General features: G+C 53.1%; 2 long non-coding RNA genes across 7 annotated transcripts; one reads left to right on the top strand and one right to left on the bottom strand.

Moving 5' to 3' along the window:
- Positions 1–268: 268 nt before the first annotated feature.
- LOC147575796 (uncharacterized) lies at positions 269–19,074 on the top strand. Of its 6 annotated transcripts, none has more exons than XR_015241567.1 (4): positions 269–3,613; positions 4,508–10,955; positions 13,555–13,995; positions 14,195–19,074. It is a non-coding gene; the product is annotated as an uncharacterized LOC147575796 (long non-coding RNA). The 6 variants fall into 6 exon arrangements; XR_015241565.1 differs by lacking the exons at positions 13,555–13,995; positions 14,195–19,074 and adding exons at positions 3,916–4,106; positions 12,002–12,378 and having other exon boundaries at positions 4,508–11,770; XR_015241566.1 differs by lacking the exons at positions 13,555–13,995; positions 14,195–19,074 and adding exons at positions 11,524–11,770; positions 12,002–12,378 and having other exon boundaries at positions 4,508–11,294.
- Positions 14,666–22,210, bottom strand: LOC147575797 (uncharacterized). Its single transcript, XR_015241571.1, has 2 exons — positions 18,692–22,210; positions 14,666–18,108 (listed from the first exon to the last, which is right to left on the bottom strand). It is a non-coding gene; the product is annotated as an uncharacterized LOC147575797 (long non-coding RNA).
- Between the last annotated feature and the right edge of the window lie 37 nt (positions 22,211–22,247).

Raw genomic sequence — 22,247 nt, forward strand, 5'->3', positions numbered from 1 at the left:
AACAAAATGAAGAATTTCAAAATGGCAGCCACAGAGCATTAAGCCCCAAGTACAAGGCCTGTGTGACTTTTTGGGTCAAATGCCCATGAAGTCACCCTAACCTGCGGCACGTTTTCACCTCAGTTTCCTCGCTCCTATGGTGTGTGGCCTGGAGTGTCCTATCTATTGTCTGCTTCCATCATCTTCCCTCCTGCTTATTCTTTAAGATTCACTTGGCTTGGATATCTGTGCCAAAGAGTCTCCCAAACTTCCCTCCCACAACCCCTCCAGAGTTAATGCAGCTCCACGTGGCCTCTCTGGCTGGCCCCGGGCCCCAGGAGTGACCCGTGGGGTTGGCACTTTCTGGACGGAGCTGCCAGGTGGTAACATGGTAAGTGCCCGGCCTCCATGATTGCGAACCCCAAAGGGAGACCTTAAGTGTTTGCTTCTTGAGGACCTCCAGCTGGAGGAGGGAGAGAGAGAGAGAGGGATGACCCTCTCTCCACAGAGGTGTGTGTGAGAGAGCATCTCATTTTCTCTGTAGTCAGGGGCCCTCGTGTGAGACCTCAGGCAGACTGCAGGCTGAGGAGACTACAGATGGCACCACCAGGCCCCAAACGGCCGGCATGTTGAGAGGCAGCAGTGAGCTCGTCTGTGGATGGGTTTTCTCCGGTCCCAGCCCACATGTTGGGAGCGCTGATCACAGAGGAGCTGTGCATAAGGCCTGACAGAGCTCCCGTCCCTGCGCCTCAAGCCTGAGCTTGCAGAGGAGGGCCCAGACACTGGAGAGATGTGGATGACAGACCACCCCAGCCCTGAGACTCAACACAGGGCACTGGATGTTTCTTTTGCAGGAAGAGGGAAGAAGTGCCTGGGGGTGGTGCGTGGTGCAAAGGAAACAACGGCCTGAGGTGGCCTCCCCGGTGGACTGGGGGCACGAGCTGTCCATGTGTCCCCCATGTTGGGCTCACCTCAGCTCGGCCCCGAGGTCTCGGCCGGCCACACTCTCAAGACCACCCCAGGGCCTCCGAGATCCGTGAGCCCCACGATGAGCAAGCCAGCTCCAGGTCTTGGGTCTCCCCGTCGCCCTCCCTCGAGGCATCTGGGGCACAAACGACACCAGCTTCCCTCGGCCCTGTTTTGAGGCCTATCTCCCAGGAGCTGGAAGACCGCCTCAGGAAAACTTGGCCCTCTCTCTCCTGTTTTGATTAGCGTTTTTGCTTTGTTTAACAAATATCTCACGGCTGTTGTTGCAAAAATTAGTTTTTTCTCATTCGGGGCATCGTCAAATCTGGATCCCGTGCTAGCCAAACTAGGCAAAAATTTCTAGGCCTCCAGGAAGCTGTTACAGAGAGGGGAGCCCTGTGGTTCCCACAGCGTGAAGGAGGACAGGTCACCCCACGGACCATTAAGCAATTGTCTGGGAGCCAGTTGTCTGCTGGTCTGTGAATAGTTGCCTGAGTAAGCAGATGTCTCGCGGATCGTGAGGTAATTGGGGCCACGATACCCAGTGCTTCAGCCACACGATTTCTCCGACTCCCCTTGAAATTTTCCTTACTCGTCATCATCATCCTCACTCGCTGTACGAGCTTAAAGGTACCGAGTGCTTAGTATGTGCAAGGCACGGTCTTAAGCTTCTCCTTAACGAGTCTCGTTTCCCATCATACCCCTGAAGTGTTGCAGTTATAACCCCTTTTACGGATGGAGTGATTGAGCCTCTGAGGTGCAAGTGTCCTGTCCGAGGTCGGACGGATATCAGGATTCAAACATCCCACGTGTCCTAGCCATAGTGAGCCTCTGCGGATACGATTCTCTCCAAGCGCAACCTGGTCCGAGGACCGCTTCCGCTTTGTAGCCTCCCGTTAGCAGGCGGGGCTCTCAGTTCTCTGCAGCACCTGCCACATGCATTTATATTTCTGTCTACCTGTGATATAGTAAAAAAAAAAAAAAAAAAAAAAAAAAAAAAAAAAATGTATATTTTTGTCTTTGTCCCTGGTTCCTGGCACAGAGTTCATAAAACCCTTGGGATTTCCTGAGTGATAGGAATGTTACTTATTTATTTTATTATTTTTTTAATGTTTATTTATATTTTTGAGAGACAGAGAGGCAGAGAATGAGTGGGGGAGGAGCAGAGAGAGAGGGAGACACAGGATCCAAAATAGGCTCCAGGCTCTGAGCTGTCAACACAGAGCCCGATGCGGGGCTCAAACTCACAAGCTGTGAGAGCATGACCTGAGCCAAAGGTGGACACTTAACTGACTGAGCCACCCAGGCACCCCAGGAATGTTATTTATAAAGGTCCCCTTGACCATACCTGAGTTTATGCTAATGAGGTGACTCCTGAGGGCTCCCAGAGGAACCAAACACCTGATTACAGGGTAGGAACTTTCAGTCCCACCCCACCTCATCCTCGATCTCCAGAGAGGGGGGAGGGACTGGGAATTGAGTTCAATCACCAATGGCCAATGCCATTAATCATTAATCAGCGATGCCTACTTATTGAAGCCTCCATTATAAAATCTAAAGGACAAGGACAGAGGAGCCTCTGAGCTGGCAAACACACTCATGTGCCAGGAGGGTGGTGTGCCCCAACTCCATGGAGAAAGAGGCTTCTGCGCTGGGGACCTTTCCAGATCTTGCCCTATGTACTGCTTCATCTGGCTGTTCATTTCTACCCTGTGTGATAAACTGTATTCTTAGTGCTTTTCTTTTTTGTTTTTTGGGGGGTTTTTTTGGTAATGTTTGTTTATATATGACAGAGAGAGCACGAGTGGGGAAGGGACAGAGAGAGGGAGAGAGAGAGAGAGAGAGAGAGAATCCCAAGCAGGCTCCGTGCTGTCAGTGCGGAGCCCAAAGCTGGGCTTGAACTCATGACCCGTGAGATTGTGATCTGAGCCGAAGTCGGATGCTTAACGACTGAGCCACCCAGGCACCCCAGTGCTTTTCTGGTTCTGTGAGTCCTTCCAATGAATTGCTGAGCCTGAGGGCAGGTGGCAGGACGCACTGACCTTGTAGTCAGCCGGTGGAGGTACAGGTAACCCCAGGACCCCGCGAACAGCCAGTGTCCGATATGGGGGCAGGATCGTGGGGTCAGTTGGTGTCGGAATTGGTTTGAGTTGTGGGTCACCCAGCTTGTGCCAGAGGACTGGAGAGTGGCTGGTGTGGAAGAGCTACCCCAACCCCCCACCGGCCAGTGAGACTCGTAGGTCTGGGGAGGGGCTCGTGTCGCTGGTTAAACAACACGGCGGGGGCGGGGAGGGGGGCTGCAATGCGTTGCCTGCTCAGCATGGCTCACTCCTCCACCTGCAACTTCAGACTCTCAACCCCCAGCGGGAGCTTCTGGAACCTCTCTTCACCTTCAGGTGTTGAGACAGATATTCACTGGGTTGGTTACAGTGAGCCCGACCTTCAAGTGACGGGGAGTAGTAAGTTTCAGCGCCAGGGTCACACTGATACTTGGTGACAGAGCAAGGACCGGGCTTCCCAGTCTCATGACTGACACACCTCTACCTCCCCATCTTTCGGCTTTCCCAAGTATCCTTCCTGATCCGATGCCACAATTCTCTGGGGCCAAAATGCAAAATGGAGTCACCGTGAAGCTGCCGTTGACTCACCACGGGACCCTGGTTTCCAGGTCGGTGTCACTTCCACTCCAAAACAGTCCAAACTGGACTATTTTCCATCAGGGGGTGTAAACGGCCCTTAGGTCTCAGCTTCCTCCCCTCCCCCACCAGATGTTGTGAATCATAGGCCTATGAATCTCAAGGCCTCTGTCCAATAAAGACGCAGGAGCTAAAGGCAGGTGGGGAGGGGGAAGATCCCGGAAAGTCCCCACCACTGTCAGCAGCTTCCATGGCAGGGAGGATTCACCGGGCTGGCTGGGTCCGGAGCTCGGAGGCCAACTGAGGATCTGTCATCAGCTCCCTCTTGTTCCAGAAACAGCTTCTTCAGAGGGGTCTGCAGCGGCGGTGGGGAGGCCTGCTCAGAGTCTCTGGGATTCTGGAAGGTGGAAGGAGGAGAGGAAGGTGGGGAGGACGCCTGGAGCCCTGCCACCCGAGTGAGGCCGGTGACAGGAAGAATCTATCAATCCTGTGTGCAGAGCCAAATATGGTGCTGGGGCTCGATAGGTAATAAACAATGGTCACATCGCGGGCTCGACAAGGAGAGACATTACAGACGAGAGCCAGGGGCAGCCTGACGTCACTGCGTGCGGCCGAGCCGGCTGGCTCACCCTGGGCTGCAGAAATTCCATATTTGTCCTTTTTGAGCCCACACGGGCTTTCTTCTCCATGTGCTCAGAGCAGGAAGGGGAAACTGAGGCCCGTGTGTCGCTTGGGAGATGTATCCCCGGGGGTGTGGTGGGAATCGAGCCTGTCTTATATCGTGACTTGCTTTTGGCAGCCTTGCCCACGTGCAGCCAGGCTCTTAGCGGCAACAGCAAGAGATCCATGAGTGGAAATCACCAGAACTGGCGCTTCAAAAAATTTATTATTATTATTTTTAATGTTTGTCTATTTTTGAGAGACAGAGAGAGACAGAGCACGTGTGGGGAAGGAACAAAGAGAGAGGGAGACGCAGAATCCCAAGCAGGCCCCAGGCTCCGAGCTGTCAGCACAGAGCCCGACACGGGGCTCGAACCCACGGACCGCGAGATCATGACCCGAGCCGAAGTCGGCGCTTAACCGACCGAGCCACCCGGGCATCCTGAACTGGTACGTTTGTTAATGAAAATGGTTTAAGCAGACATTAAAGTGTGAGTTTTAGATACTCCAGGACCGGTTTGTTGGGGGGTCGGGGGGGGACACGGGGACACCTAAGGCTGGCCGCTTCTCAGAGCGCTGAAGACAGTCTAGCTGGAGACCAGCTCTCACACGTACAGATCTGAGAGCAGGGCACGGTGTTTTCCCATCCAGGCCAAACAGTTGGCACGCATAAGGGCAGTGGGGCCAGGAAACACCCATGCTCTCTTCCTGCACATCACGAATAAGGTGGCACATATTCCTTTCCCTGTGCCTGGCTGTATTCAGGTTTTCTTAACAATGAGATTTCTCTGGAGCGCGTGTCCTATATAGCCACAGAGACGAGTAGCTGACGAGGGAGGTAGTGTCGACTCGCACAGGATTCTGAGCCAGAGAGTCCTGGCTTTGTGTCTTAGAACCCCAGCTGTGCCCATCACCAGCTGTGAGACCTTAGGGTGTTCACCTCACTCCCCATAAAAATGGGGCAATCTCTTCCTCTCTGCAGGGTTTTCGGGAGAGGCAGAAAGAGCCCTCCAAAAGGGCCGAGCGTGGTAGGTTCTCAGGAAATGGAATGAATTCGGGTTCTCCTAAACTGAAATCATAAACTACCTGTAGGTTGTCATTGGCTAGAAGCCCTCCTCACTCCTGCTTAGAGCTCTCGAGAACAGGCTGTGGCTTTAAAAATGCAGATGCCTTCTGCAGAAGAGGAAAGGCTGTGCGAGGAAAGCCAAAGGACACCGTGTCCTAACTGGCACGACTCTGTCTGCACCCTGGTGCCTGCCTTGCTGGTCCCAGAATGCTGAGCAGGGACCTGGACCAGGGCTTCTGTGGTTGCGGGCCCAACCGTGAGGCCAGAATACATCACCATTCTTTCCCCGATGGTCATCCCCAGGGAAAATGCACGTAAGCCTCAGAAAGCCTTCAAGGGGGTCAGCAGCACACGGTGTGGGAACCGGAGGTGGGGGTGGGGAAGATGCAGTTCCCGGGCTGCCCGGAAGCGACGGGCTCTCTCGGGTGTGTTGCTGATGGCAATATGGCCGCCACACTTGGTGACGGAAGCGATGGTCGCCATATGCATTTTATGCCGTCATGTTGATTAGACCCGCTCCTGTTTGCTCTCTGCAAATACTGCCTGATTGGAAAATTAGGAGAGCCACGTGCATTTGCTTCATATTGTCCAGGATGGAAAACCCTGGCCCTTTGTGCCAGAAGGAAAATATCTCAGAGGCTATTGGTCTAAGTTTGTTTTTTTAATGTTTATTTATTTACTTTTGAGAGAGTGCGCACAAGTGGGGGAGGGACAGAGAGAGAGAGAGGGAGACACAAAATCCAAAGCACACTCCAGGCCCTGAGCTGTCAGCACAGAGCCCAACACGGGGCTTGACTCACAAACCGTGAGATCACGACCTGAGTGGAAGTCAGACACTTAACCGACTGAGCCCCCTGGGCGCCCCAACGGGGTCTGAGCTTTCAATGTCACGGAGAGAGAATGCGCCAGAGCAGCATCAACGCTGATGTACCAAAATGGTGAGGAAAATGGGGTAAAAATGGGAAATAAATTAGGATGTCTGAGAGGCAAGCCATCACTAACACCAGAGAAGGATTAAACCCCAAACACTACTTATGAGTTTTATGTGTAAGTTTGCAATTCATATTAGTCCCACAGAGAAGCTACATTAAGAATAGTGGATTAAATAAATAAATAAAGAATAATGGCAGACTGTGGCGATTGTCATTTGTCACCCATAGTGCTCCACGTTTCCACTCGGTGGCAACAAAACCAGTGATCTAAATATTAGCAAGTGGAACACACGATAAACATTTAGTTATATATTATTATCCCTGTAAAGTCATTACAACAGAAATAAAAACTGTTTTTTATTTTAACTATTAATATTCATCAAATGTTAATGAAAATACCTAACAAATAATTATGAAAAACACATGGCTTAAGTAATAAAGATGAAAGAGATGATAATCGTTGTGAATATTTAATCCGCAAAATAAAGAACATACCATTAATAAGACTTAATTATGTCATTAAATATTTAACTTTACTTTCGCTCCTAAATTTTGTTTGCACTTGGCATATTTCAAATGCAGAAAGCTTTTCAGTAAGATTTGTGGTTTCAGCAACATCAAATGCCAGCACATCTAAGTTTGACTTACTGTCTTCATCAAATTGGTCAAACATCATTTTATTTATCATTAAGTGAAATGAACGACACTCTTGGCGTTTACTACAAGTTATGCTTTATACAAAAGAGGGGTTTAAGAATTGATTCTAGGTTAGAGCCACAAAAACAGCGTTTTCTAGTGGTGAGGAAAAATAATTGCTTTTCTTTTAGTTTTTGTTTGTTTGTTTTTGTTTTTTTGTTTTTTGGAGTATCACACTACTTTGTGCATTCCCTACCGTTTGCATAGAAAACTGCAGATCTGATTCTCCCTTGGCTTGCTAGAGAATGGATCCTACAGCAGCCACCAATAGACCCACCCATGTCCTCGGAATTGGTCCCTTATAACTCCTGTTTCCCGAAACACGCTTACAAGTAACAGAGAGTAAGTTAGGTTCCTGGTGCCGCTGAAGGCACTGGGAACTCCCGCCCTCCCCCTGGCATGAAGTGACAGCCTCCTCTCCGTCGCCCAGTGCAGGGCTTGGCCGTATCGCTCAGTGGGCACAGCCAGACCACGCGCACAGCATAGGGACACAGCTGGCCCTGCTCGTCACGGCCAACTACGCGCATCTCTTCACATTCTGTGTTCAGCGGCATCACACTGGTGGCTGGAAATCAGCCGTGAAACGTTTACACCAAAGAAATGGGCAAATGCTACTCTGGGCTCCACCGTGCCCCCCCCCACCCTAGAGGACCCGTTAAACGTTTACTAGCGCATCCCTGCGCGCACATGCAGGGATCTGGACGTGATGCCCGGCCGTCTCCTCCTGTGCCCTTTCCCTATCCGGGCCTCTGATGACCCGAAGCTCAAACACTCTGTGGTCGCCAGCAGGGCAGGGCACCAGGCACCCACCTCAGGCAGCTCTCACTGTGCGGTGTGGCCGCTCGGTCTTTCTCCCCTGGCCTCTGAGTCTCCTGACCAACTTTTCTTCCTGGTCAGGCAGCTGAGGCAGGGGCGTAAACGGCCTTGGCAGGCTTTTCCTTCGCTGACTAGAACATAAAGAGCTCTTTGTTGGGAGAGGAAGCCCAATCCTTTCATGGAAGTCTCTAACTATGTTTGCTGCTCAGTCAGTACCTCAAGTTGGGCCCTGAGGGCCAAGCAGGAAGCTGGACGAGAGGCAAGGGACCCACTGTCCCAGTTGGCCCAGGACTGAGGGCCTTACTGTACTAAAACTAATGGTGGTTCCAGACGACCCTAGCTGGTTGGTCACCCTCAGGGCGTCTCCTGTCATTTCTCTCTCTCTGAGGCTGGACGCTGGGTGACATCAGGAGGCCCAGATCTTTGGAAAGGCCTCTTCCTCCTCTGATGGCTGCCGGCAAGAACAGGAGAAAGCAGGGAAGAAACCAGAATTCCTGAGGGGAGATGCAGTGTTTCCATCCTGGGGCATAAATGAAGGTCGTGGGCTCAAGCCGTCACCCATTAAGGACCCCAGTTACCTAATCTCCAGGGTGTGAGCCCCAGGTGCTGGGAGAGGCCTGCAGGGAGGCTGGTCTGGCCTCCCGCCTCCTGACTGTCAGGCCTGTGCAGGCCCATTGATATTCCAGGGCGGTCGGCAGCCTCAGAGTTTCCCAGCCCCCACAGACCTGCTCTTCTGACTTTTCTTTCCAACTTGGCTGTCGGTACCTGACTGGCACACCGGTCCGGCCCTTGGGGGCAGCAGCCTGGCACGTCGGCCTGTCGATACTAGACAAACAGGCCCATCCTGACCCCCGCGGCGGCCTTCAGGGACGTGCTGGCCCTTTTCAGAGGAAACATTGGTGTCTGTGCAAAACTTCCAACTTTGAAAGAATGAACGGTGACCAGAATAATAATGGGGCGAGTTGCCCGGACTCCTCGTGCTCAAACTTGTCTTAGAGTCGAGCCGTTTTTGATCGTCTCCCCGTTTTCCCATCTCTGCAGTGAGGTGGGCAGTCAGGCGGGCCCCAGGGCTGGGGGTGGTGTTGGGTGGTTCCCCTTACTCCTGAGGGGCTCTGTCCACATAGGGGGTGCTCGTGCACAGGCTGGAGTCTGTCTTGTTAGCCAGCAAGAGGCTGATTAACTGTCCCTAGAGATTCAGAGGCTGGGACGGGTGACTTTAGTCACCGAGTAAGGCCCGGCCACTCATCGGCTTTGCCTCCCTCCACCTGCCTGCCATTTGCCAGCCCTCTAAGGGTCTACTCAGGGACCACCCCTCCGAAGTCTCAGCAGCTCAGTCACAGGCTCCCTCTCCAGGCTCACCTGGCACTCAGTGCTTAAGTCTTTCATGGCCCTTGCTCATATCAACACTATTTTTTGTCCTCCTTGAGGACTTCTGGGCGGAAGGGAGCTTTTCGTATCATCTCTGCATCGGTAACAGCGCCTTATACTCAGTAAATGCTCAATAAATGCCCACCGAGGGTTTTGAATGCTTGCAGGACTCCCTTTGAATCACGGCTCAAGGGATTACCTCTTCCGGGAAGCTTTTTTGGGTTAATCAAGGGTACCTTCACCTTTAAGCATGATCCCGACCCTCCCTTATGTTGGGAAGTAGTGAATATGGTGTAATTAGTCCTGATAGCTAATGTGAGTTGAGCACTCACATCATGCCAGGAGCTGTGGGAAGCACTTCACGTGCCTTTCTGTCCTTAAGTGACAACACCCCATTGAATTAAGTTCCGCTAACATGGTCCCCATTATCCAGATGATAAAGCGGAGGCACCGAGAGGTTAAGAAACTTACGTAAGTTGACTTATCTGGGAAGTGCTGAGGTCAGGATTGAACCCATCTCGTCTGGCTTTCGACTGGCTCGCTCACGATGTCCTACTCTCTCTGAGTTTTATATTTGGTTGCAAAGTGAATGAATGGTTGAAATCCCCAGGGTGGCATTTCTGTGATGAAATGTGCCTGCACAGTCCAACCGGCAGCCCCTTTTCCCGTGGGGCCGCTGAGCCCCTGAAATGTGGCGAGAGTGTGCCCAAGAAAATAAAACGTTTACGTTTTAACTAATGTCAGTTTCAATAGCCTCATGTGACTAGTCGCTACTGTATTGGACAGCACAGCACGGAAGCTGAAGGATGTATTTTGACTACCTTTCCTAAGTCTCTTGCCGTGTAGTCCACGGCCATCCAAGAAGAACTTGGAATGGCTAGTCTTCGTGTCTTTCAGTGCTGGGAAAACACCCAGCTATTACTTGCGCTGAATTCGTGGAATAAGTCGATGTCCATCCTTACGGTGTTTTTTTTCTACCTCCAGTGGTTTCCCGCACGCGAAGACATGCACAGTTCTAGTTTCTTCATTCACAGAGGCCTGGAGAAGAGTAGACGGTCCAGGGCGGACTGGTAAACTAGCGCTGAGACCAGGGACAGGAAGTGAGCTGCCCTAACAACACCTACTACGCGCTGGGTCTTGCGTTGGGCATTATCTTATTTACTCCGAAAAGCGATTGGGCGGCCTCACTAATTCCCATTGTATGGTTGGGGAAAACTCAGAAAGTCACACTCAGGAAGTGACAGAGACGTGGCTTGAGCTGAGTCTGTGTGATTTCACTGGCCCGTCAACTTTCATCTTAATCACAGAATGTTCACTGTTCAACGGCCAAGAGGAATATTCGAGACTGACCACCTGTTCGAAGTGTGTGTGTGTGTGTGTTTATTGTTCCAATAGTGATACAAGGCAATTAGTTAGAATTTAGCGTCCTAGCAAAATGGACCTCTTTTGTATTCTTACCTCTCTGTGTTCCTCATAGGATAGAAAATTCTAGAGCTGCAATGTCCAATACAGTAGGCAGTAGCCACTGTGGCTAGTGGGCCCTCGAAACGTGGCTCATTGAGATGTGTTACAAGTATAAAACACACACCAGATTTCAAAGATTTGGTATGGAAAAAAAAAAGAATATAAAATACCTCACTGATGATTTCTATATGGATTATACTGAAATGATTGCATTTTAGATATATTGAGGGTATAGAGCAATTGATGTTCTTTCTTTTTACTTTTTTAAATATGGCTCCTAGGAAAATCTAAGCGGCCTCTGCGGTTCACATTATATTTACATCGGAGAGCACCAGTGTCTAGGGGAGTGTATTTGCGAATTCTGGATAAAAGGTAAGCGGCTTGTTAAAATTCTCCTCAGCCTCAGAAAACGCTTTCGTGCCACTAACACCGGCCCCGAAAGGAAGCAAAGTTGGGAGGCTCAGTCGCGGCGTGGGCCCGTGCAGCCCTCCTGGCCCCCCGCGGGCCGCGCTGGGGGCTCCGTCATGCTCGTGCCCTTAAACTGCGCCATCATTTCTTCTCTTGAGCAAAGTGCTTCGTCATTCCTCTCTGGGAGGCAGGTAGGTGATGAAACCATGGCACAGAGAAATGACCTGATCTCTCCAAGGTCGTTATGGAAGGCCGTGGCCAAACCCCACGGAGCCGAGTTTACCGGCCCGAAATGCTTTTCCGGTGGGTGATCTTAACCGCAGGGGAGCAGGTTCAAAGCCCGGGCTTACGGGGGTGGGGGAAGGGATCACAGTGTCTGCGAGTGCCTGACCCCACCCGTCCCGCGTAGTATTCACCGCTCCCTGGGCTCAATAACTTCCATTCTCCTAACGGAGATGGAAAGTGCCGTCGTATCCCTCTTTGATGATTTAAAAGTGTTGTGTGCCTTTTCCTCTTTCCTCTTTCTCTCCAGCCCTCGCCCTTCCCCTTGCCGCTTTTCACGTTTCCATAGTAACCACCTCTATTGTATCCGTGACTGTGAAGAGAAATCTTGCAGATGTTAGTAGAGATCCAACACCTTCCAGCAGCTATTTTGATTCACAGTCTCCTTATCTCTCGGCGCTGATTTTCTTGTCCTTTCTTCTCCCTACAGCTGCTCGCTTTCCCCCAAGTACGTGCAAGCCCTTCAGCGTGGCTCCCTCTGTCCTGCACGAGCCTGGGTGAGCTCGGGGCAGGCCAGCGTCTCTGGGGCTCATTAGAAACCTTGATTCTTCAGGTGGCTCTGACACAACAGCGCGGAAGCTCCAGGGGAGTGGAATCAAAGGCCGGAGGGCAGTGGGGTAGGATCTCCAGACGCCCTTAGGGGAGCCCCCTTACCCGAAGGCCCGCAGAACACAGGGAGGGCCTTCCTCGGCCATCTTCCCACCTACCACATCCTGCTCTTTTTCCAGCTCCCGCTCGCCTCCACCCCAGCCTCGTGGAAAGCTCGGGACCACACCCGTGCCTTTGAATGTCTTCATTCTGTGCATTTCCCGCAGAGGGATCAGCCACCTTTCCTTGCTGGTTCAGAGGACAGGGCAGACATGGGAACACGCACACGCTCTCATCAGGGCTTTGAAGACCCGCGACACCTGAATCCCCCACCTCCCCTCTCAGGGCCAGGCTCAGCTGGCCACCTGGAAAGTCCATCAGAATGGGGCTTTATCGTTCCCCTCCCGAAACTGTTTGAAGAGTTCATAGCCTACAATCCCTCCTTGGAACCGGGCATTATTCTCTTGATTACACAAGCCTGACAGCCTGATCATAATAAACATGTAACTGAAGAGAACCTATTCCTTTCCAGCGGCATTATTTATTCACCTAAAGCAAAGGCTGAGCTATATTTAGCATATGATGTCAGTGGGTTGTTTGGATTCTTGGAAATTGGCAGGAAGCCACCTCTCACATGATATATGAAATCACTGATAAATGCTTCTTTTCACCAAAAGAAAAACAGCTTAATAAATGCGGTCCTTTTCTGTTTTCATCTTCTCCCTCCCTCCCTCCCTCCCTCCCCTCCACCGTCCTCCCTCCCCGCCGGCCCCTCCCCCTCCCCCGCCTCCCGCCCCTTCCACGTCTGGGATTTGTCTTTCCGTGGCACAGCTCAGCAGAGCCTGTGAAGTGGAAATGAGTTGCTCAGTATCACAGATCAAAATGAGGCTGTTGGGATGCTCGGGATGGTTTTTTCCTCTCCTAGAGCCTGGAAGGCGGCCAAAGCGCGAGTGAATCAGACACACACGCACAAAAAGGCAAATCTATACAGCAGTGGCTTTATGGGGCCCAGTATTTATGGTGCAGCACTCGCTCTGGGTTGCTATTTTGCAGGCGAAGATGGGAAATAGATAGTGATTCAGGATTGCCATTAAGTGTGGAAACAGCCCCTGTACAGATTGTGTGTAATAAACCAAGTACGGAGAGAAGCCGTAAGAAGCCCAGGATTTGCCACACTGGATCAGCCTTGAGGCCCATCAAGTTCAAGCTCCTGATTTGTGTGCTGGCTAATACCTGGTGCTTGGAACAAATCTTGCTGCCTTCCCTCTGTCTTCCCCGCCATGCGCTGGGTCCATTATACAAGGCTGTCGGAGGGCTTGGGCGGGCCTGTGTGTTTGGAGTTAAATTAATTCTTGCCCTCCTGTGGAGATCAGTTTATATGGCCCGAAGCGGAAGATTTAATTGCCCTTCTCTTAGCTCCTGTAAAAAGCAGCGTCATTACTGATCTCGTGGATTCACCCAGGCCCTTTCATAAGCAGCTGTCGCGTTTAACTCAGTGACCCCCAGCAGGGGCCTGGTGGGTAGTTTTCCTGGCCATGGGGAATGGGGAAGGCACGGCCCCCAATGACGGTGGTTCATTTACGTTTATCCTCAGTGCCGTCCCGCGGCCCCCCGGTCCTGGCATCGGAAGACATCCTGAAGACCAGAGATGCGCTTGTTTTCAGCCCCTTATTATTTGGGGTGTCTTCATCAGGTGCCTTCTAACATCCGCTCTGTCAAGCAGTCCTGCCTGTAACCGCGGGCGTGTGAGTGACTCGGAGAGTTTCAAAGATGCCACCGTGACACTGGCCGCTGCTGGCCTTTCTTCCACACCCGCCCCTGGGCTGAGCCGGCTCCCACAACTCTTCAATCTTCAGCCTCAGTCGGAGAGGAGAACCGAAAGGGAGGAGGAGGAGGAAGTGAGAGCAGACCAAAGCTGTGTTCCTCCTGTCCCTGCCTCGGTTCTTAGTGGGGTGTGGGATAGATGGACAGGGACAATAGGCAGATTAACCGGGACAGAGGGGGGATGCACCCTTGCATCAATTACTCAGTCAGGAGAAATCCCACCAAATGAACTCTGGTTGCAGGTCAAAGCTGTTCTCCGATTCCACGGTCAAATTAGCCCTCGCTTGGGACTCCATAATAGGGACTGCAGGTGAGTGGGGCGTCTTTGTTTCAGCTGGGATTATTTGTTTCCTTCTCAAAATGAGGGGTGTTGGACCCTGATGACCCGTTAGCTCCCTTCCAGGCTCTGAAATTCTCAGGTTCTGTAATTGTACGATTCTGTGACTTTATGAGTCACCCAGGGGGATTTAACTCTTTCCTGGGAGGTCACCGCCCTCCTCTCCCCGCAGGTGAGGTGAATGAGCTCTCAGACACAGATGCTTCAGGAACACGCCCTGAGGAACAGAGACAGGAACGGGGGACAGGGCGCCGAGGCTGCTGTGGGTCCTGAGCGAGCAGGTAAATACGCTTCCTCTGGACGCACATTTGCTCTCACTTGGGGACATGGCTCACTCAGGCTCTCTGGAGGGCCAGATCGTGTTTATATGAGGATGATGATTGCTGTTTTCTGCAAGGAACGATTCTTTTGGCCCAGGCTGCTTGAGAAGTGGACTGCCTCTCTGTCAGCCCTCGATCTCACAGTGTGGTACCTTGGCATCTAGCAGGGCATCACGTGACGGGGCCAAATAACCTACTTGCCCATCCCTGGAGGCTGGCCCACGGTTCCCCTAGGGCTGGGCTGCAGTCACTGTCTGTTTTATCACATGACCTTGGGTGAGGTGTGGAAAGACCAGATGCAGGTGAAGACAGAGAGAGACTGAGAAATTTTAAAGATTTTATTATAGTCACGGTTCCCTTGAGAGAGCACGGGACACCATGCAGGGTCTCCTGGGTAAGCGCCGGGGGCGGTCAGGGAGCAGAAGGAGGGGACATGTGTGGTTTCCATGGAAGGGAACAGGCGAGGCAGGACAAAGTCATGCTTAGGATCGGCTAGTGTTTGAAACTGGCCTCCCTGGGAAATCTGTGTTCACTGGAGCTGTTAGAGTTTATAGTTTAAAGCTATCTGAGGACTCCAAATGTTTATGGGTATATTAGGGTTCTTCAAAGAAACAGAACCAACAGTGTGTGTGTGTGTGTGTGTGTGTGTGTGTGTGTAAGAGAGACAGAGAGAGAGAGAGAGATTTTAGGTAATTAGCACAATTATGGTGATTATGGAGCCTGGCAAGTCCAAAGTCTGCTGAGTAGGCTGGCCGGCTAGAGACCCAGGGAAGAGTCAATGCTACAGTTCAGGTCCAGAGACAGTCTGCTGGCAAAATTACCTCTTGCATGGGGATGGGTGTGTGTGTGGGGTGGGGGTGGGGGTCAGGCTTTTGTTCAATTCTGGCCTTCAACTGATTAGATGAGGCCCACCCACATTATAGAGGACATTGGATCAGAGTCCAATGATTTAAATGTTAATTTCATCCAGATACACCCTCACAGACACGTCCAGAATAATGTTTGACTACATGTCTGGGAACCGTGGCTCAGCCAAGTGGGCCCTCAGACTCGAACTTTGCATTGGGAGAGTCACAGTTTTGCCTACGGGTCGCTAATAGACCTCCCCCCCCCCCAACCCCAGGTGGCTGTCAAAGCATGCGCTTTACAGAAATTACAAGTTTGGTTACTAGATGGTCATTGTCTCCATTAAGGGGTAGCTCTCAGGTGGCAGGATCTCCAAGGTCTCCTCACCTCTCAATGCCTTCGCACAGGCAACTCACAGCTACCCCAGGAAAACGCGTGGCTTGCAAAGCACATTCCCTCCCACTATCTCCTTGCGTCTCAAGACAGTCAGTGAGGGCAGCAGTCCCGCCCTCCTCTCAGGAACCAGAGAATGTGAGTGGAGAGGTAAGATACCTTGACCCACTCAGGTCCCACAGCCTGCAAGTGGAGAAAGCCAGATGTGACACTCATCTTCCGGTTCCAAATGACGGGGGCTGGCTTTTCAGGAGCCATCGTCACGTGCCGGGCATCCCCCTCGATGCTCACACGCGTCCGTTTGCCCGACTTTCTGAACGACCCCGTGGGGGTTGCTTCACCCTTTATGCGCGGGGAAGCTGAGGCCTTCCCACCGTGTCGCACGGCGGGGCAGGGGTGGGGGCTGGGTGTGAGGCCAGGCTGGAGTCCACGATCTTCGCCACCTCCCCCGCATCCAGGGGTAACACCACCCTCTCCGCCCGACACACTGCTGCTGCCTGGTCACACCCCACACCCATCGCTGGAGACCAGGAATAATCGCCCGGTCCGGCCGTGTCACTAAAGGCCATGAGAAGGTTGCATGACGTTTTGGAAACCCCACAAGGTGGAGTGAGGTCCCGAGATGAGGCTGGGGCTCCGGGAAGCAAGTGTCACTTCCCCCAACCTCACAGCTGGGGGTTGGTCCCAGGTGCCCCAGCTTATCGGGAGGGCCCCAGGGCCTTGCTTCCCTCTGAAGCGTTCGTTTGGTCTCACGTCTTTTGCCGTGTCCCCACATGACCTGCTGGGCCCTGACTGCCATCGCCATGATAGGCCAAATGCGGGACACACATTCATTCGATAAACCTTTACCAAGTGCCAGGCACTGCGCCGAGAGCCAAAGTTGAGAGATGACGAAGGGGGCAGATCGGGCAGGCAGACAGCATTAACCGGATGGCAGGGCCACCAGGCCACCTGTCCTGTCAGGCCTCCGGAAAGTACTCTGGACCCACAGGCAGAGGCCTCACCAGCTCTGCCCAAGGGATGCTGGCTGCCCTGCGGGAAGGGGCGGGTTGACCTGGAGCCGAAATGCCAAGTCCACGGATGGAAGAATGCGGGAAGGGCAGCCAGGCCAAGGGATCAGCCTGTGCAAAGGCACAGAGGCGCTGAGAGCATTCGGTTCCACACAGCTGGAGTCTACAGCATGTGAGGCATGGCCAAGAAGGCCCAAAAGTCTGGCTGGACAGACCGTCAATAGCCTGATGTCCCACTGAGAACAAGCTTGGATTCGTTCGCTGAGAAATACGCTGGCTGATCCCGGCTCAAACCCTCCAGTACCGCTGAATCTTTGTCAGCGGTGTGTGAAAGTCTCCGATAGACTCCGGGCGGTTATTGAGTCTTGGTTTGTGCTCAGCCCTAGGAAGGAGCTTCGGGGCACGCAGAGAGGGTTAGGTATGGGTTCCTGACCTCAGAGAACTTACAATCCAGTTGAGGAGCAAGATTAAGGACGTGAACCATTTCGAAGCCATCCCAGGAAAAATCAGCAGGTGTCAGGCAGTGTGGCCCCTTGAGTAAGCGTGGCGAGAGGTGGCGAAGGACGGGACGGTTTATGACGCGGGAGAAGTCACCGCTTCCTGCTGCTGACCTGGGAACGACCACATCCCCTGACCTCCCCATGAGCCCCTGTCCTTGTCCCCGGCGGATGCTTCACGCACAGCCTCGCCAGCTGTCATTGGCCTGGACGCCACTTTCCCCTTCCCTCCCGTACCTCCCAGCTCACGCCTGTCCGAGCTGAGCACGCTTGTCTCGGACCCTCCTACGTTTGCGGTTTGCCTACAGCCACCCAGCTCCTCCGCGGAACGTGGGCCTGGGGGAGAAAGACGTTCTAATGGATTCTTGAATGATGGAGGTGTCCGATATGAGGCTCCACGTCCTAGGCGGCTCTCTCTTTCTGCCAGAACCCATTTCTTATGGGCTCCTCCGAAGGCACTCGTTTGTGGCTGGTGGAGAGCTCCTTGGCGTGCCTGCCTGTGTGTCTCAGGGCTCTTGCTTCAGAGCCAGGCAGTCGTCTCGGTGCGGGCCCGCGGCAAACGCGTCACCTGCACGCGTGGCCCTTCTTCTCCCCTGCGGCGCGAAGCGGGGATGATTGAAACGCGACGTTTTCAACCCCAAAGCAAATTACGGCGAGGAATCAGTGTGAAATTACTCTCTTCTGCCCAGAGTTCCTTTTTCAAAGTCAGGCAGCAGCACCCGGGATGAAAGTTGGCCTGTCAGACAAGCCCATTCAAGCTTGCAATTCCTCTGTCATTTGCCCGACAGGCTTGTGATAAAGAGCAAGGATAAAAAAAAAAAAAAAATCTGCCAAAAATAGTGCCACCGAGAACCCTACACCAGGGCAGGCTCAGGAGCCAAGGCCGCCCCGGCGCAGGCCTCTCGGATAGGACGGCGGCGGCGTGGACTTGTTCTGACAGCGATGTCGTGTGACCTCGGATTTCGGCACCGGAGCCGTGGAGAGGAAGCGGGGCACGAAGCCGCATCTGTGAATCAATCCCTGAAGAAAGGAAAGGGAGAACAAAGTTTACACTGAAAATCTTGACTTTCCAAACAGCGTGTCGAGACAGCCCCGCAGCGGACAGGTTTGCTGCAGGCCTGGGATGCGCCCTGGGCTGCTGCAGGCCCGGAGATTCATCTAGAAAGAATACAAGGAGGCTCGTTCTCCCTGGTGCACAGGGCACTCCCCTTTGCGCTCTTTTGGGGGCCTTCGATTCCACTGGGTCGGGGGGGGGGGGTGCCTTGGGGACCCGAAAGAGGGCGCGTCCCCTCTGCGGTCGGGAGCGCGATGGGCCCAGGAGAACATGGAGGAAGATCTGTCACCTGCGAAACTGTCAAAGAGGCCACTGCAACCTGGTGGCAAATGCTCTGGATTACAGGGGACGAACAGATCCTGTTCCGGCCCTGTTGCCAGCTCTCAGGGGGAGGTGGGCAGGCTGACTTCCAGGGCTCGACGCCTGCTCCCAAGGCCGAGGCCGAGGCCTCCAGCCGCCCGCACCTGCCAGGTGACTGTGAGGCTTCTCGCCTCCGAAGCTAAGAGGTCACGCCTGTACCCAGATTCAGATTTTGCTGATTTATCTCACCTCCTGGGGCTGTGTGCTTCCTCTGACGGCCCCTCACCTCCCCGAGGTGAGGCATCGCTTGCTCCAGTTTATCGATGGGACCATTGAGTCTCAGAGAGGTTAGCTGCTGTGGCCCAGTTCACACTGCTAGGAAGTGGTTGATCCCAGAGTCAAATCCAGGTCTTGGGGATCGAAGTCCGGTGACTTCCACACAAGGAATTCTCCCAGCCTGCCTCAGAGGCGGCGGCCCATGTGCAAACGGGGAGGGTCACGTGGTCCCTCTGGGTGGTCATTTCACCGTCGTGGGGTTGAGCTTCATGTTGGGGTCTATGCTGAGTGCGGAGCCTGCTTGGGATTCTCTCTCTTTCTCTCTGCCCCTCTCCTGCTCTCTCTCTCTCTCTCTCTCTCTCTCAAATAAATAAAAATAAATAAAGGCCAAAAGAGCTGTGACGATTCCAATATGGTAGCCATTTTGCAGCCAAGTCCTTACAGGGGCCACAGCTTCAGAACGGTCTACGGTTCGATAGGCCCCACCGTCTGTGATAGTCAATGTCACCGCTGCCACCGCAGTCCTGGTTACCGCCAGATTTTACACGTGCACGGTGCTTCCGATCGCTGGCCACCCGGAGAGTTCACCCGGGCCGGGCTGTGCCCACTCCTGCCGACTGTCTTCTGTGTCACTCACAGCCTCCTGCAGGCAGAGACTTCCCTGGGGAGGTTTCCCCGGGGGACCCTTTTCTTTGGCATCCTTGAACAGCTGTCACCCTGTCCCAGTTGTTTTTCAAGAAAGGAGGTCCCCAGGGTTTCGCCGAGGCACACTCAAACTTGACCCCACCATGTCGATTGATTCACTTCCACCCCCTCTGGGGGAAGGGGTGCCAAGCCCTGGGTGCCCGCGGCCGGATGCTGGCAGCCTTTCAGCCTTTTGCAGCTCATCTATCACCTGTTGTTTCCGACCTGGAATACGAGTTCGGCCATGCGGGGATCGCAGTGGTTCCCGCAAAGGGAACCTTCTCTAGCGGACCCCAGGACCTCTGGGCAGACCGGCTTCGCGCCCCAGGGCGGTCAGCAGAGCGGTGAGAGCAGGGCACGTAGGTAATGCGGTACAGAGGGTGGGTGAGGGAGGCCGTCATTCAGCACGCGATTCTGAACTGGGCATCTGCCAAGAGCTTCTCGGTCATTTCCGTTAGCCATGACTTCTAAACATCCTTGGGACATGGGCAGGAACTGTTGCCTCCGTCTGGGAATAAGGAAATGGAGAGAGAAATGTCTCCAGGGACACATCCACAGGGTGAGAAGAGGTCAGAGCCCTTCGTAATGACCACCGTCTTTCAGCCCTGGCCCTGCGTGCATCCAGCAAGTTCATGGGGGAGGGCAATCCTGGAGCGTGGCTTCCATCCAGGAATCGTCTGAAACATTAACTTGCCACGGGCCGGGTTGAGGTCTGGGTGACTGTCACACTGCACGTAAGGGGCAGGCTCAGAGGGGTAAGGGATCGGCAGTGAATCACAGAGTGACTGGCACCTTCTCAGCACGGAAAAAGGAGGCTCTTACTCCCCAGCCACGCCTAGGGCCAGCTCTGAAGCAAGATATATTTTTAAACACAAGCCTCGCAGAGAAAATGTTCCCTAGCATGTCCCCATAGCCTACTAATGGGGCAACTGTTGGCAACCAATGCCATCAGCCCGTGCTAAGGGCTGTGTTCTCAATTTTTGGTTCTATTCTTGTCCCCTGGCATACGATAGGGCTTGTGTCCCAGGAGACTGCAGGCCACTGACGAAAAAGAAGGTTTCAGTAGGTTCTCGCCTGCTCTCAATTTCAAGGCTCTCTGATTTCGTTCAGACGTCGGGCCTGTGCGCCTGTGCTCATTTACCGAGTTGGAAACTTCTTTTTTTCTTCCTCTTCTACTTCTTCTTCACATAGATGCCATGGAAACTGCCCGATGCTTCCCAGAGGCCGGGGTACCCCCCTGTTTTGCCTCGGGGCGGTGAAGGGCTGAAGTCTGAGAAGGTCGGCTGCCCCTCCGATGCCTGGGCAGGTAGCCACTGTGGTCCTCCCTTGTTTGCCAGCGGCTCTGAGTACTGAGAGAACCACCGCAGGTGACTGGCTTCCCTCCTTTGCAAATGCAAAGAATCATTCCAGGGTCAGTTTTGTTTCTTCTCGCTCTGATCAGGGTCTGTTGCTCAGCCGGAGAAAAGAAAGACACCTTCCGGTCCTCATTAGAGTGGCTCTGGTCTAGTTTATTCAGGGTATCCTGCTAAACCCTGCTGGTGTGTCCCTGTGTGTTATTAGTGTTGCTGTAGTCGGGTCGTTGTTTTAAGGAAGCCCGTTTCTGAGCGGGGTGGGAGGAGACGCCCTTTGTCTGCCTCTCGGCCCTGTGGTCCTGGCCCTCGCCAAGGGAACCGATCTCGCGCTGCTGTGTTTATTTGAGTTATGTAATATAAACAGCTCCAAGGAGATGAGCTCCTCAACGTTTGTGTTTAGACTCAGGCTTCACTTGTCCTCTGCAGAGCTCATCACTTGGGTGGTTTCCTCTCGCCTGCTCTGTTTTGCTGCCGGAGAACAAAACAGCCTGCCCTTGACCCTTCCCCAGGACCGGCCCTTTCCTCCCCTGACCTGCTCAGTGAGAGCAAGGCGCTGCTGATGCGTGTCCTCAAAGGCTCTTCACAGGCCGAGGGCAGGGGCGGGGGGGACGTCCAAACAGAGCAGAGACCATCGGTGTAGGTACTGACTTTCTCTGTGGCTTCTTCACGGATACGGGGTTCCCCCATGCCAGGAGTATCCCTAGAATATTTAAAACCTAATTCCACTTAGCATATGGATTCACACTCAAGTTTTCAGCAACACCCCCGATGTGTAAAACGTGTGAGGACAGCCGGGAGGAAAGTTCAAAAGGTATTGTAGACGCCCGTTCCACGTTATTTTACGGTACACATCCACTTAAATATTTTCAAAGCATTTCATTGCTCATTAGACCAAGTTCATGGCGTATCCCCCCGATGACTCCACACTAAGGAAAACATCTTCTCGTTGAGTTTGTGCATCTTCTCGTTGAGTTTGGCTTGGCACCGAGGTCCTCAAGGCCCAGTTGGATTGTGATACGTTTTTAGGAACGGTTTTCTCGAAACAGCTCTCCAAGGGTCGAGTCACTTAGTTCTTTATTTATACAGTTGTCTTAAGGCAGATCACAGATATTTTCGGAATCGTTACTGGCTCTCCAATTTCTTGGCAAGATGCCATCTCTGTCTCTAATCACCCCTGCTGCTCATGCTTGCCATCTACCGGGGTCACCAACCTCCTCGGGGTGCGAAGAATGTTTGCTCTTGTCGTGTCTTCAGACCTGTGAGTTTGGGGAGGCAGGACTAGCAAAACAGAAGGCCTAGAGGTTTGAGCAACAGGGGATGTGGCAGCCACACTTTTCTTCCCACGGTGTTCCCAGAAAATTATGAGAGGAAGGAGGGAAGGAAGGAGGGAAAGAAGGAAGGAAGAGGGAAGGACGGAAGAAAAGGAGGAAGGAAGGGAGGAGGGAAGGAAGGAGACGGGGGGAGGGTAGGGAGGAGGGAAGGAAGCAGGGGAG

Source organism: Puma concolor, chromosome D2, assembly GCF_028749965.1.
Source record: "Puma concolor isolate L17-30 chromosome D2, mPumCon1.1.hap2, whole genome shotgun sequence".
NCBI classification, from domain to species: Eukaryota; Metazoa; Chordata; class Mammalia; order Carnivora; family Felidae; genus Puma; species Puma concolor.